This window comes from Nicotiana tomentosiformis, chromosome 8, assembly GCF_000390325.3.
Source record: "Nicotiana tomentosiformis chromosome 8, ASM39032v3, whole genome shotgun sequence".
Taxonomy (NCBI): Eukaryota; Viridiplantae; Streptophyta; class Magnoliopsida; order Solanales; family Solanaceae; genus Nicotiana; species Nicotiana tomentosiformis.
The window spans coordinates 4574782-4582862 of record NC_090819.1 but is presented as its reverse complement, the minus strand read 5'-3'; positions in this window follow the sequence as shown (position 1 = coordinate 4582862).

Here is an 8081-nt window from a genome sequence, read left to right as displayed (position 1 = left end):
TTCTCTATTTTACAAAAATAATTTATCACACTAATAATATAATCCGGATAAAAAATAACAAATTAATTAAATCGCAAAACAATCACGAAACAACATAGAATAGAGTACAAACAACTCATAAGCATTTTTTATACATGAGTTTTAACAAAAAATAAGTCGGAATATCTCGATTTAAAGTTTTTGGAAAGTTGAAGATTTGGTGATTTGGAGCCGAAACAAGCAACTCACTACGAGATAACGTCTTAGATACGATGTGGGACCGAGAATATACACTTTTGTGGGACCGGTGGGTTCCATTCGAGTTATTTTTGGTTTAAAATTGGGGGGGGGGGGGGAGGGGGCGCTGTTGGAGTTTTTTAATGGGGAGGAAAGGTTCTGTTTTGGTGAGGAAGGAGACCTGTCTATTTATTTAGGTATAGCGTGGTCCAAAAGGACGCTATACTATAGTGCCTTATTGAAAGGCGTTATACCTTCCCGCCTATTTGAGTTCAAATATAGCGTCTTACTTCACCGCACTATACCTTAACGGATAAATTACCGTTAAGGTATAGCGCGGTGAAGTAAGGCGCTATATATATTATGGTGCCCAGTTATTTTCCCCACGCATTTTGATTTTTTGAGTCCAAATGAACCACATTTACAGTGATGTTGGTTGGGAATGAAATTAGTAAAGTTAGCAGGAGGAGCTTAGAGCGACGTCTCTCTTTTTCCACATTCATTGCTCTATCTGCCTTTTGTTTTTTTCTTTATTGTTTTTAATTATTACTAGTACTACTATTATTTTTCCTTTTTTCTTTCCCTTTTTTCTGATTTATTTAGATTTATTTTACAAATCTAATAAAATGCAGTTCCAACATATTCCAATCTACAGTTGTTGGCTCGAGATGCTATTTATAAAAGGAAAAAGTGATATTGTATGGCCGTTCTCAAAATAATAGCGAAAAAATATTTTTTATATATATATATTGTATGTTATGTACAAAAAAATATAGTATATAACTTTTATACATTATTACGGCTACCAAATATAAATAGTTCCGCTCGCAAGCTAAAAGCGATCTTTGCCCTTTATAAAGTCTCGTTTGGTTAGAAAATATTTTTGAGGCACTTTTCTTAAGAAAAAATTTGAGGAAAAAAAGTTGCTTAAAATAACAATAACCTATACCTTTTTCCTTGCGTAAACTTTTCCGAATATTTTCTCAATTCTTTTTCCAAAACTCTATTCAAATGGGGCCTAGAAATGCTGTACATCAATATATTAATTACTAACAGTGACTATTGACTAATGGTGGCAAGTGGGCCAGTCCCGGACCTAAGCGGGCTAAGTGGTCCGATCCAAACGGTCCCGGACTGGTCCCAAATTAAACGGGCTAAACGGTCCCGGGCTAAACGATCTTTTTGCAGGGACCGACCCGGGACCGGGACCGTTATGTCCCGGGCTAAACGGTCCCGGCCCACGGGCTAAATGGGCTAAGTGGGCCCAATAATCTTTTTTTAAAAAATTAAATAGAAATTAGAGATAAAAGGATGTTAAAAATAATATCTAAGTCTAAAGACAAAAATATTGTAAAGAGATATGCCTTATAATTTTATTATAGCATTAAAAAATATGGCAATATCTTTCTTAATCTTCATCCCCCTATGGAATGAGCACAACAAGGTGCTAATACCACCATTGAGAAGAAAAAGAAACTAATCAAGATGTGTCAAAATATAAGTTAAATAATACATACTATTTTTTGTTCATACAAGTTACATGGTATCTCTTACAAACTTCATAAATCTATCAAGGTCCGCAGGAATTTTCGTTGATGGTGGCGGAAAAGTAGCTTGGACATCGCCACTTCCGGGCAAAGCAACATCCTCCGCAAGTTCAGCTAGTATTTCTTCGTAAGCTTCGTCTTCATCTGGTTGTGATTCAGCAAGTCCAAAATTTCTTCTTTCCGACCGAATTCAATCTCTGAAAAGTACTGATTTTTCCAAGCTCTCCCTTATAGACGCTCTATAATCACCGAGTTGAAGTCTTGCTTGACTGAAAGCGCTCTCTGATGCCACTGTTGAAATTTGAATAGTTAAAATGTCTCGGGGCATCCTTGAAAGAACCGAAAAGTATTTTTCTTTGTCCTTCCACCATTCAAAAAGATTAAAGGAGCCGCCGGGATTCACTTCCTCAATTTCCTACGATAAATAAATTTTAAACTCATTTAGTTGTGAAAAATCACTACTAGTAGAACCTTGAAAACCCCTAAAAACCACCCAAGCACTAAGTGCTCTTACTCCCGCAATTCTTTTAGATGATTGAGAATCAGAAAAAGAATGAGTTGGAACATTTGGTATAGCATGATTTAATGCAACTTGATAAGTATTAAAAATAGTTTGAGCATTTATTCTAATTGAAGCTATTGCTTTCGGAAGTTGAGATAATTCCTCATCTTCAAGTGCTAAACCATTATAAACAGTTTCATACCAAAAATGAGGACCTCATAATTTCATACAAGGATTTAACAAAGTAGAAACACCATAAATAGGGAAAATAGGGAAAACATATTTTTTTATACTTTTTCTCATAGAATCAATAGCAAGTTTATAAATTTCCTCACCCTCTGAAAAATGAGCAAACAAATTTGCAAGTTCTACAATATAAACTAAACAGTTAGAAATAGTAGGATAATATTGCCTAAAAAATTCATTTGTAGCAATATTAAATTTTTCTAAATAATCTACAAGTATTTTAACATTAGCCCAATCCTCATTTGTAAGGTGCTCATCATCATCACTTACATGTGCATTAAATGTTGAGTTTATGGGGTTTCTATATTCATATGCAACAATCAAACTTTCATACATGTAATTCCATCTAGTTGGATAAGGTTTAGGAACCTTTCTTTCTCTTAGGCCAAATTCATCGCATCTTTTAAAATATTCTCTAAGTCTACTTCTACGGTTTGAATAAAAAAGCCAGTTAAGAGCCATTTTAACCTTTTCAATTTCAATATTTAAAATCCTCATACCATCACCCATAATTAAATGACAGATATGACAAATACATCTAACATGAAAAATATCACTAAATGCAGGATTTAGCGTAGTGGTAAGCAAGGCTATAACATTTGTATTACTAGTAGCATTATCCATTGAAATTGATATTATTTTATCACTAATGCAAAAATATCTACAAATATATGTAACTGTGCTAGCAATAAACTGCCATGTGTGACGTGAATTAATTATTCTATAAGAAATAATGCACTTTTGCATTATCTAATCCTCATCAATCCAATGACTGGTAACAGTAAGGTAATCACAGTCGTTACCACTTCTACCAATATCAGTTGTAATAGCAACACGACAATTTATATGAGTAAATAAATAGCGCAAATATTGTTTATATTTATAAATATCGCTCTTTACGGTTGTGCGAGGAAAACCTTTATAAGTAGTATTAAAAAAAATTCTAATATAATGCACAAAATTAGGGTCAGAAGGAAAACTATAGGGTAAACGCATAACAGTTATCATTTTGCCAATTCTTTCAGATATTTTTTTGGATCATAATATAAAATATCACCGGTAACAGTGTTAATTCCCGATTGAAATTGATTTGAACCAGTACAGTCAACCTGACTAGGAGTAGGTAGACTTTTTCCCTCGGCCAAAGCTTTCAGACGAAGATATCTCACTCTATCTTAAGGGTGTTTATATTTATAAATATCGCTCTTTACGGTTATGCGAGGAAAACCTTTATAAGTAGTATTAAAAAAAATTCTAATATAATGCACAAAATTAGGGTCAGAAGGAAAACTATAGGGCAAACGCATAACAGTTATCATTTTTGTCAATTCTTCCCGATCTTTTTTTGGATCATAATATAAAATATCATCGGTAACAGTGTTAATTCCCGGTTGAAATTGATTTGAATCAGTACTAGGGTCAACCTGACTAAGAGTAGGTAGACTTTTCCCCTCGGCCAAATCTTTCAGACGAAGATATCTCATTCTATCTTAAGGGTATTTCATTATGTGTCTAGCTAAAGTTCCCCCTCCCCCCCCCCCCCACCGCGATCCAAAATATTTTAAAACTAACTCCGTGCTACAAGTTTTACACTTAGCCTTATTTTCTGGAATTAGTTGAGTAAAAAATGGCCAAACGGGAGATATTTTCGTCCGTTTGCTAGGTTGTCTAGAAAAAGTATGGGTAGTAACAGGAGTATCAGATGGGCATCATTTGGATTAGCAGGGTTATCACTAGTTGGGTTAACATCAGGAGCATGACTAATTGGTGTATCATCATCCGGTTGAGTTTCATCAAAATCTATTTTCTCGTCATTATTTTCATCAATAATTGGATTAGAATAAAGAGCATTCATTAATTCATGGTCTAATTGTTCACCAGCTCTAATATTATGGCAAAATTGACTTTCAGTAAATTGTAATAAACTATTATCGCTATCAAGAATAACAGGTGTAGGACGGATATGGAGTTTGATTTGGGGAGCCCAGGGCAGTGGAGGAGGAACAGATTGAGCACTAGATTCGTCATTCTTGGATTTTCCCTTTTTTTACCAAAAAGTTTTTTTAAGGAAGCCATATTAATTAATAAAGTAGTAGAAAATAAATAAAACAAACAAAATTATACTATTAAAACTTAAGAGTTGGAACGAGTTTACCGAATTGACGAACAACTTGTTGAAAATTGATTATTGTTGAAGACTTCAATTCACCAACTTCACAATTATTTCACAAATTGTAACAATAAAGTAAGCAATAGTAGTAATTATAGAAGAAAATTAGAGAGAGATTGTAAAAGATTGATGATTTTGTAAGAAAAAATGAAAGAATGAGGGGGTATTTATAGTTGAAAATAGAAAAAAAGTGTAATTATAAAAAGTTTGGGATTAAAACAAAGTTGAAGGGTTAAACGGCTATTTTATAAATAGCCAACGACTATTTTTGACAGCCCAACGGCTATATTTTTTTTATTTTTTTTATTTTTTTAAAAAATATAGCCTTTGGGACCGTTTGGCCCGCTAAGGGCTAAATGGTCCCGGGCCTGTGGGCCCAAATCATAGGATCGGCCCACGAGACCGGTCTAGGCCCACTAAAACCGGGCCAAACGGTCCTGACCCGTTTAACCCGTTTAGCCTGCAATCCCGGGCCTGGACCGGCCCACTTGCCACCCTTACTATTGACCATGACTTGGTACAAGTAATCAAAACTTTGAAGGGGGAAGAAAATTGAGTTTTATTGGATAAGAGAATGTATTTTTTTTTTTTGGTAACAGGGGAAACCCGCCGCCGCTACAATCTCTACTGCAGCCTCTGCCCTTCGGGTGAGCACTTTGTGCGCACTAGATAAATCTTTTCATGTGTAATAGCCTGCAAACCACACAGGGAATGTAAACCGCACTAGGCAAGCCCTGTGCGAAAGACTCAACCCATAAGACATTAAGGGGAGATTCGATCCCAGATCATTTGTATCCCTCCAAACTAACTAGGCAACCCAAACGGTTAGTATGCAATAATTTATGATGAATTAAATGGATGTAAAAGAGGAACCTGAATAAATAAATAAAAAAAAACCAACTCCATTGAATGGGGTGAGCAAGTGGCATAGTCAATTATTAGCAGGGTATGGTGTCACCTTCTCGTTTTACTATTTTAATATATATACACCCACCGCAAAAGAGTGTATGAAATATTAGAATTTTCAATACTTTTAATCCAATGTATTTTTCCTTCTTTTTGGGTTTGAGTTTTTCTTTTCGTTTCAATTTTAGGTGGCAAATGATTAGGACCACAAGCCAATATTTATTATTAGTAGTGGCTACTTAATCTGAATGGGTAGTATGGGATCCTTAATTTGCGGCATTGGAAGTGCTTGGCCAGTAACTAATTGAATATTTTTCCTTTTTTTTAATTATAAAAATAGGATTTAATTCTTGAATTGTTCATTCAAAAATTGCCAAAGATCTTTGAACAATAGCTCCGGTTAGCTTGGTGTTTGTTTGAACAGTTTTTACTAAAAGTGTTGTAATATATATATATTTTTTTTGTTATTTATTATTTTAAAAATAAAACTTTACTCACATCGAGTGTTTATATCAAATCAATAAATATAATTTATATATGATTAAGCAATATGCATTTTTATTTTGAATCGTTGATTCTTGCAGTTAGTTATTTAGTTAAGCATGAATATCCGGTGCGAATAAGTATTTATCATCAGAGTTGGAGTCAGGATATCAACTCTATGGGTTCTTGATTATGAACAACGACATCAAGTGTTATTGACTGAATCCTAAATTTAATATTTATATATATTTAATTAATTTTTTAATATAAAATACATCGTTTAAGTAAAAATAACTTCGTTTGGATGAACCCATAGCGCGACATGTGCCCCGCCCGCTTATCATGTTTTAAAGCATATTTCTACACATAAACTTAGAAAGGAAATGAATTGCTTAAAATAACAAATATACATCAGGGCATGTTGTCACCTTTTCGTTTTACTGTTTTATATCAATGCACCAACCAAAAATTCGTTTTTATTTTTTAAGGGCATGTTTGGACATAAAATTTGATGGAAGATTTTTTCGAAAAAAATTTACTTTTTTTCGAAATCAGCGTTTGTTTGTAAAAGTTTCAATTTTCACTTGAAGATACATTTTGAAAATTTTCGAAAATTTGAAAAATTGCAAAAATATATTTTTCAAAATTTTCACTCAAATCACTCACAAAACTTCAAAAACAACCCAAACTGAAATTTATGTCCAAACATAACTCTAAATTTCAAATATCATTTTCATTTGAAAAAAAAAGTCACCGTTTTTTTGAATTTTACAATTCTTATGTCCAAACGCCTACTAAAAATCCAACCTCTTGTTTTTTCTGGGTTTTGGGTTTATCTTGTCAAATTTGTTTAGGGGGCGAGTGATTGGGACCCTTAACCAATAAAGACTAGCCTAGTAGGGGAGCCCACTTAATCACAAATGAGGAGTACAAGATTGAATTAAATTAGGAAGAATTAACCCAAATAGTCGTCCATCCTAGAATTTAAACTAAAAATAGCCAACGAATATATATTATATGTATAGTTTATGTATTAAATATATATAATCAATGTATAATCTATATATATGACTATAAAAAATAGACAATTAATGTGGCCGGTTATTTATGTAAAAATCACTTGAATTAAAGGTAGATGAACAGCTGGATCTTAGGTGGTAGGAACATGACACTGAGGATCCTAAATGCGCGGCACTAGAAATTAATGAAACAATATTTCCACCCTTTTGTTTACAAATGGGATTTAATTCTTGATTTCTTCATTTAAAGATGGCCAAATTTATGTAACACATTTGCAGACAAGGCCACTATGAGAATTATGCTCGCAATTTTCAATTTATATGAACAGCTTGACTAAGTACGATGTATAAGAAAATATATATTTTTTAAAATTATTATTAAATATACCACAAGATTGCAATGGTTATAAAGACATGTCATTGAGATAAAATAAAATTTAAAGCTAAATTATTTTCAAATTTACTTTTTAAAATAAATTAATAAAAAAATAATATCACATAATATGATACAAATAAAATAATAAGAACTGCTCTGCGAGTAATAAGCAGTTAAATGAGATGAGGTGTCTCCTCTTATTCAATCAATTGTCAATAAATTCTCAAGTCTTTGTGGAGAGATCCTCGAAGTAATGTAATACGAATTTTTATAAATGCAAATGCAATAATTATAAATAAATATTTTGGGGTTATTAATTTACCATTATTATTGATAATCATCCGTATCTGGCATTTATACAAATAAATATTAAAATTATCTACAATGTCAATGAATACAAATTAAAACTCTATTTTTGAAAAGTTACCCCTCCCTAATATAACATAGCCCACATCAATCCAATATATTTACATTGTATTAGTGGAAAAAGAAACAGAAAATAATAACACGAACACGTAAAAGAAATTACTACATAAATTTTTAAAGTAATTTATTTCTTTTATGAGTTGTAAATTAATTTAAAGGTCAAATTTTTAATCATAATAAATGCTACCAC